The sequence below is a fragment of the Dipodomys ordii genome, unplaced genomic scaffold (genome assembly GCF_000151885.1).
Source record: "Dipodomys ordii isolate 6190 unplaced genomic scaffold, Dord_2.0 Scaffold49, whole genome shotgun sequence".
Classification (NCBI taxonomy): Eukaryota; Metazoa; Chordata; class Mammalia; order Rodentia; family Heteromyidae; genus Dipodomys; species Dipodomys ordii.
The window spans coordinates 1,231,225-1,238,801 of record NW_012267265.1 but is presented as its reverse complement, the minus strand read 5'-3'; positions in this window follow the sequence as shown (position 1 = coordinate 1,238,801).

Below are 7,577 nucleotides of genomic sequence, written 5' to 3'. Positions count from 1 at the left end.
AAAGAAACATAGGTCCCATGGTTTCCCTTATTTGCAATATCTAGTATATGTCTGAGTCAAGCAGAAAAGGTCAGATAAGGTGATGTTAGGGAAATGAGCCCTAAGATATGTATTCAAATGTTTTTTTTCTTTCGTGGGATTGTTTCTAACGCATTTATAAGATTATTTCTTTGTTGCTTTGTATGTCCCTCCCCCACAGTATTACTCTTGCTTTCACTGTATTTGATGTCGGTATAATTTGTGGAGGGGAAGAGGAAAAACAAATCGTTTAAATAGGGATCCAGGTGGACTCGTTGCAACAATGAGAAGTACAAGTCGTTATCTCCAAAGCGAACTTTTGGGAGCAGGGAGGATTGGGTGGAGGGGGGAGGATGGGAAGGGATAGGAAGGAGAAACAAAGGAGGAGGCTACAATGCTTGATAAGAAATGTACTCATTATCTTGCCCATGTAATTGCAACCCCTCTGTACAGTATTTTCACACACACACACACACACACACAAAGAGTTGTTACTTTACTTTTCCACTCCAAAGCTCTCATAAAAGCGGAATGATGACATTATAAATCAAAATCAAAGACCTATTCTGTACCTTCGTGGGAAAGGAGGAGTTGGAAGCAGGTAGGCCTGGGTATAAATCCAAGATTCATCTTACAAAGCCCAGGTCACTAGGTAAGTTTTTCTAATCCTTAAAGCTTTTATTCTCCTGAAACAATTACCTTATGAAATTGTGGGAATGAAGTGCTTGGACATTGACTGTGATTTAGTGATGAGAACATTTTTTTTAAGTTAGGAAAATGGTTTAATATTGCAGACAGAAGCAAAAAAAACATATTCTACAATATCATACATTGCAAAAATAAGTTTGTTTCAATTGTACAGTTATATTCACAATGACAGAAGAATCAGAAAAAAAAACTGATTTAAATAGCAGAAAGGCAAACCCCGAAAGTTTAAATAATACATTTATCCACTTAACTGAGTAGTTCGCTGAGTACTTCTAAGCCCATTACTTTATTGTGTAACTGTACAATACAGAATAAAAAGTGAAATGTACTGGATAGCTTTAGATTTTTTAAAGTATTAAGTTCCAAAATGCAGTGAAAGTAATTAAATATGTACCTATTTATTAGAAAACTGTTATAGGCAACATAATTTTCTAGGGGCTAAAGAAAAACCCTGAAGATATGAACCTTTTCTTTCATGAGTCTAAAATCTAGTAGGAGACATAAACCACCAAAATACCTTTATCTGTGTCTCAGCTCTATTAAATCCTTTATCATTCTTTACTATTTTTCCCTTAAATGCCATCTTCTCAACTGCTATACTTCTCTATCATCTGGTTTTTCCTCTCCAGCAAGAGAAGTGATCTTGTTTATCTCACAAAACTACTTTGAGAACTTTTCACACACATTAAATTCACTGGTATGCAGTTGATCCTTCTTACTGTTTAAAAACAGCTTCTTTGCTTATACTATCTATACTACTGTCTATACTTCTCCCCTTTTGCTTATATTTTGTCTCTACTTCTACTTCCTCTTAATGATCATTTTTCACTTGTACCTCAGGCCTTTTTCTAATCTCTGGATCTTTTTAGGCTATAATATTAATTAATAGTTCATATATTAAAGAATCTGTTTCTCAACACAGTGCACTCCGGTAATTATCACTGGATGATCTGTTTCAGTTCCTAGCCAGATATTAGGGAAAGCTATACTAAACTTTCTGTTTTTACCACTTTCTTATTCCTACCAATGCTGTAAAATTAAAAAAAAAAATTTTCTTTTCATCATGAGGCTTGAACTAAGGGCCTGAGCCCTGTCCCTGAGTTCTTTTGCTCAAGACTAGTGCTGTGAACCTTAGTGCCACTTCTAGTTTACTGGTGGTTAATGGAGATAAGAGTCTAGTGCATGGGCTGGGAAGTTGGCTCAGTGATAGAGCGCTTGCCTTGCAGGCATGAGGCCCTGGGTTTGATTCCTCAGCACCACATAAGCAAAAAGAAAAAAACCGGAAGTGGCGCTGTGGCTCAAGTGGTAGAGTACTAGCCTTGAGCTGAAGAGCTGAGGGACAGTGCCCAGGCCCAGAGTTCAGGCCCCAAGACCTGACCACCCCTCCCCCCCAAAAAAAGAGTCTAGGGCTTTCCAGGTTGGGCTGACTTTGATCAACTATCCTCAGCTCTCAACATCTTGAGTAGCTAGGATTATAGGCATGAGCTACCTTCATGGGACTAATGATGTTTTTTTTTGAATCCAGAACACAAATAACTAACCTTTTTCACATGCCAAATTGTAGTGAACTCTATAACTTTATGAAAATGATGTGACTATAAACTAAGTGTGATGGCTCAGGCATGTGGTGGCTCCTAGCTCCTTGGGAGGTAGAGAGAGGGGGATTGCAGTTTATGGCCAGACTGGGCACCAGAAAGTGAGTCCTACTTCAAAAACAAACCAGAGATACGTCTATAATCCCACCTGTAGTTTGTAGTATGACTCTTGGCTCTGGTTAAAAAGCATGAGACCATTTGAAAAATAGCTAAAGCAGAAAGAACTGGAAGTATGACTCAGGTGGCAAGTGCAAGGGCCCTGTGTTCAAATTCTATGACTGCCAAAAAGAACAAGAAGAAAATAATGCAAAAATCTTCTTTTTAAGATTTGAACTTGGGGCTAATTCTTTTAGAGAGGATAGGCTTATCAAAAACGAAATAATGAACTGGATATTCTGAGCTTTAAAATTTTGTTAACAGACTTTATTAATCCCAGTTATTTGTAAGTAACACATTGGATCACTAAAAAAGATTATGTAATGTATTTTTGTAATATATGTCCTGGCATGGAACAAGTATGCCTTAAGTGGTAGCTTTTACTATCACTATTATCATTATGTTAGCCTATTCATTATAGGGACCAAAACCTACTCAATGGATGAATTTAGTTACTAGTTGAGGAAATAATTCTGAGAGGAATGCTAAATTATTTAGTTATAAAAATGTGTATTTTCTGGCTTTGCTGTTTGAATCCTTATTTAAGCATTAGTTAATGAAGCTAATGTCTGATGCTTAGAATCTTTTTTTTGGGGGGGGGCAATCTGCTTTCATTAGAGCCTGACCAGCAAGATCTTTTCCAAATGGCATTTACAAATCTTAAACTAAATTGCAACATCAGAAAACATGCATATATATTCTATGATGAAAACTGGTTTACTGGAACCAAGTTGTCCATTTATGTTTTTTCAAAAAGGTAGAATCTCATGTTATCCTTCGTTTAACTTGAATTCTTTCTTATCCTATGTCTGAGTCATATGTGATGATATCTGTGTAATACTGACATAATTATTATATGTGATACCTATTTGATAGCTGTATCACATGGGATACCTATTTTAGTGTATTTATCCATTTATGTCTCTTCATTTCTCCTTTCCAACCTTACTTTGCATGGGCTCTGAGGAAATCTAAGCAGGACACAGGGACATCTTTTCATTATTCAACGTCAAATCTTTAAACAAATGAAAGGTATTTTTTCCCTCACCTGAGGAGTTTGAGGTTAGGTACTTATTAATGCTTTTGAGTACTCTATCCTACTTGAACTTCTTGAAAGATGAATTATCCAAAATTCTACCAATAATATGCTTTTTTCAGAGCAGGCTTTTAAAGTGTTATTTGTTTTTTTTATTTTCTTCTTTGACACCTACTAATTTCAGTCTTTTAGTACACATATTTGAAATACATTTATTATGATCCTTGTTATAAATCAAGTTCATGGAAAAGTATAATTAGTGCAAATATTGATTTAATCAGTAATCAGTTAATCAGTAGGGAGAATTTCATGCTTTTCTGAAGTATGTCAATAAATTTGGTTTTAATTATCTTAAAAATAAATGAGAAAGAGAACATATTTCACTTACTATACATTATTGACTCAAAGAATTATTTTAGAACTAGATAAGAGTAGTAGTGACTAGTTCAAATGATAGACAATAAATACTAATTCTAAATATGCCCATAAAGAGTTATAAATGTCCACAAAAGTTGTAAATATGTTTTAAATTAAATATTAAAATTAATTTCCAATTAAGTTGTTTATAAATTTCTGAGCAGAATTTTTTATTTTTACAAATTCATGAGCAATTTGCTTACAATGGGATTGATCTTGAGTGTTAAAATGCAAAGTGAGTGAAATCCCACCTTTTTCTTGCCAATTCATTATTTGATGATGTTACATATATTTTCATAAGATACTTTTATAATTTACTTTTTCCACACCTCAGGATTATTTTTCAAGGGCTGTGTTTCAGATTGGTATAGTTTCAGTGTTGAATCAGTAGGTCTACATGTTATGTCTAGTATTGTTAATAACAATCTAATGTAGAACTATCACTATTTTGTGATTAGTATCTTTCTTTGATTGTACAAAGTAGTGGCCAATGCTCTACATTTTGAACTGAGAGCATTTTCTTTAAAATTTTTTATAGTGGATATGAGTTAAATGTGGGAATTGGAGAAACCTAGCTTTCTCCTTCCTCCTTCTCTCTCTTCTCTAGATAAGAGATAGCTTCTCCAAATTTTACATAGCCTCTTGTCTTCCTCTTATTTCTATCTATTGTTCCCTTCTGCTCACCATCACAGTAGTCACAGACAAATAAGAAGAGGAAATAAAAAGAAGACAACTATGATCAACAGCTTGAAAATGAGGTTATAATTAGGAAGAAATAAATCAAAGATATTTGGGATTGAGGAAACTTACCATGAAACATGAAATGAGGGCCAAAAGGCCCAAGAGGCAAGTGAAGTTTTTCATTCTTTAATGTTATGCCTGTAAGAAAATAAAGATTGTTATTTCACTTAACATCATCTTATCTGACCTTTTCTGCTTGTCCCAGACACATACGAGTTATTGCAAATAAGGGAAACCATGGAACCTATGTTTCTTTGGGTCTGGCTTACTTCACTTAATATAAGTTTTTCCAAGTCTTTCCATTTCCTAACAAATGAACCCCAAGATAGGGACACAATTGTTTTTTTCTTTCTTGCTTTTGAGTCTAATGTATTTATAAGATACCGTGTGATTTTTTTGTTGCTTTGTATGTCCCTCCCCAATGGTATAACCCCTGATTTCACTGTATTTGGTATAATTTGGGAAAGGGAAGGGAAAAAATGGTTTAAATAGGGATACAGATTGACACAATGAGATGTACAAGACACTATGTCAAAAAGTGAACTTTACAATTTAGTGGGGGTGGGGAGGGAGTTGAGGAGGTGGAAGGGAAGGGAGGGTAGGGGAAAAACAAAGGAGGAGGCAACAATGCTTGGTAAGAAATGTACTCATTACCTTGTCATGTAACTGTAACCCCTCTGTACAGTATTTTCACAATAAAAATTTATTTAAAAAAAGAAAATGATGATTGTTAATAGTCAAGTCTATCAAAAGCATTTTTCTTAAAATCAAGTTTCAAATTTTGTTTGAGGTCTAAGATGGACTTGAACCTAATGCTTTTGTTCCTTGGCTAGTGTTCTGCCAACTGAGCCCACACAGCAGTCTTTCAATATTTTTATTTAAAATGAAAATTTAGTGGGGATTTAAATACTAGTTATGTATGATGATAAAATATCACAGCACTATAATCCTTTAAAGATATGATTGACATTTTTGAGATATTATATGCATATATCAATGTTGTTTTGTGATATTCTTTATTTTATGAAAAGTAACTGAGATAATTATTGAAAGTATATTTTGAAAATAAAAAAAATTTTTTTAGATTTTCTTGTGTGTGTTTTTATGTGACAGCCCTGGGGCTTGAACTCAAGGCTTGGATGCTGTCCCTGAGCTTTTCTGCTCAAGGCGAGCATTTTACCACTTGAGTCACAGCTCCACTTCTGGCTTATTTTGTGTGTGTGTGTGTGTGTGTGTGTGTGTGTGTGAGAGAGAGAGAGAGAGAGAGAGAGAGAGAGAGAGGAGTGTCATGGAATTTCTTGCTTGGGCTGGCTTTGAACTGCTATCCTCAGATCTCAGCCTCCTGAGTAGCTAGGACTGATTACAAGTGTAAGCCATCAGTGCCAGTCTCATTTCTGAAGAATTTTTACTGCCTCTGGCAATGACTCCTTTGAAATCAGTAAATAACCTGTTTTGTGTGTGTATTATGTTGGTGTGTTTGCTTAAAATTTGCCAAACATGTCTATAGATTTGTGCCTGGGTATTGTCAATGTGACTGGGCTATTGTTAAAAATAACTTCAGAATGTGATCATTTTATTAATATTGCTACAATTACATAAAAGGAAGAGAATTGTTCACAGTATATTCTTTCCAATACCATTGGTCTACTGAAATATTTATGAATCTGCCTTTATTCCAAATTATTCTCAAAAATCGTCAGTGTGTGAATTAGGAACAAGTGTTCTGCTTTAATTTGGTAATAATTTTCATCAATATAGCACATGGCAACTGAGTTATATGAAGGCAAATGTCAACTATCATTAGCTGAGAGGTTGTTTCATGGTCAGTGTTGTGTCTAGCATATGTACAAGCATTGACTATGACATAAGAAGTCTAGTAATGATTCTCCAGTTGTATATATGTTTTGCTGACATGCTATCTTAAAAGCAGATTAAAAATGCATGAGAGCTGGGCACCGGCAGCTCATGTCTGTAATTCTAGTTACACAAGAGGCTGAGATCTGAGGATCACGGTTCAAAGCAGCCTGGAAGGGAAACTCTATGAGACTCTTATCTCCAGTTAACCACCAGAAAACCAGAAGTTGTGCTTTGGCTCAAGTGGTAGAGCGCTGGCATTGAACTGAAGAGCTCAGGGACAGTGCCCAGGCCCAGAGTTCAAGCCCCATGACCGACCAAAAATGAACAAATAAACAAACAAACAAACCCATAAGAAACCTAAGTTCAAATAAAGACAAGAGAAACATATTTTTCCCTTACATCTGTATGAATCTCTTTACTCACAGTTCAGTCTTGGATATCATTAAAATATATCAGCAGAATAGTCAGTAGATCCTGGATTTAGATGGAGGTGATAATTGTGAAGTAAGTATATTTCTTGGCATTATTTTTAGAAATTAAAAACCAAACATTTGACAGGATTTATCACTAACATTTGTTTTTCCTTAAAGTATTCCTGAAATTGTTAGTTATTATTATTTCTATTTCTATATTTCTATTAAAAGCTATGAGTGAGAATGATCTGCTTAAGAATATGAACAATATTTAAATTTCTAAGAACTTACCTTATTAGAAGATTCTCCTTTTGGGCAGATAATCTGCTGCTTAATCTTACTCCACAAATACTCTGTGGAGCTAGCCACAAGTTTCAATTCAAGAAGTTCTTGTACAGAAAAATGCACTTTCTTAAATACTGTGCCTGGCTTCCTACTGGAGTTAGGAAAAAGATTGAGAGAAGATAAGTTGTATTGATAATCTTTACTGAAACAAAGAAATGATCGTTGTAGTTGCCAGTTTGGCACTTCATCCCAGGAAGTGTGATTTAATCATGGTCTAGAAGGAAGTGTTTAGGAACTACATAGAATGCTAGAGTACAATATTTAAGTCAGATAACCTGAGTTGATATCTCA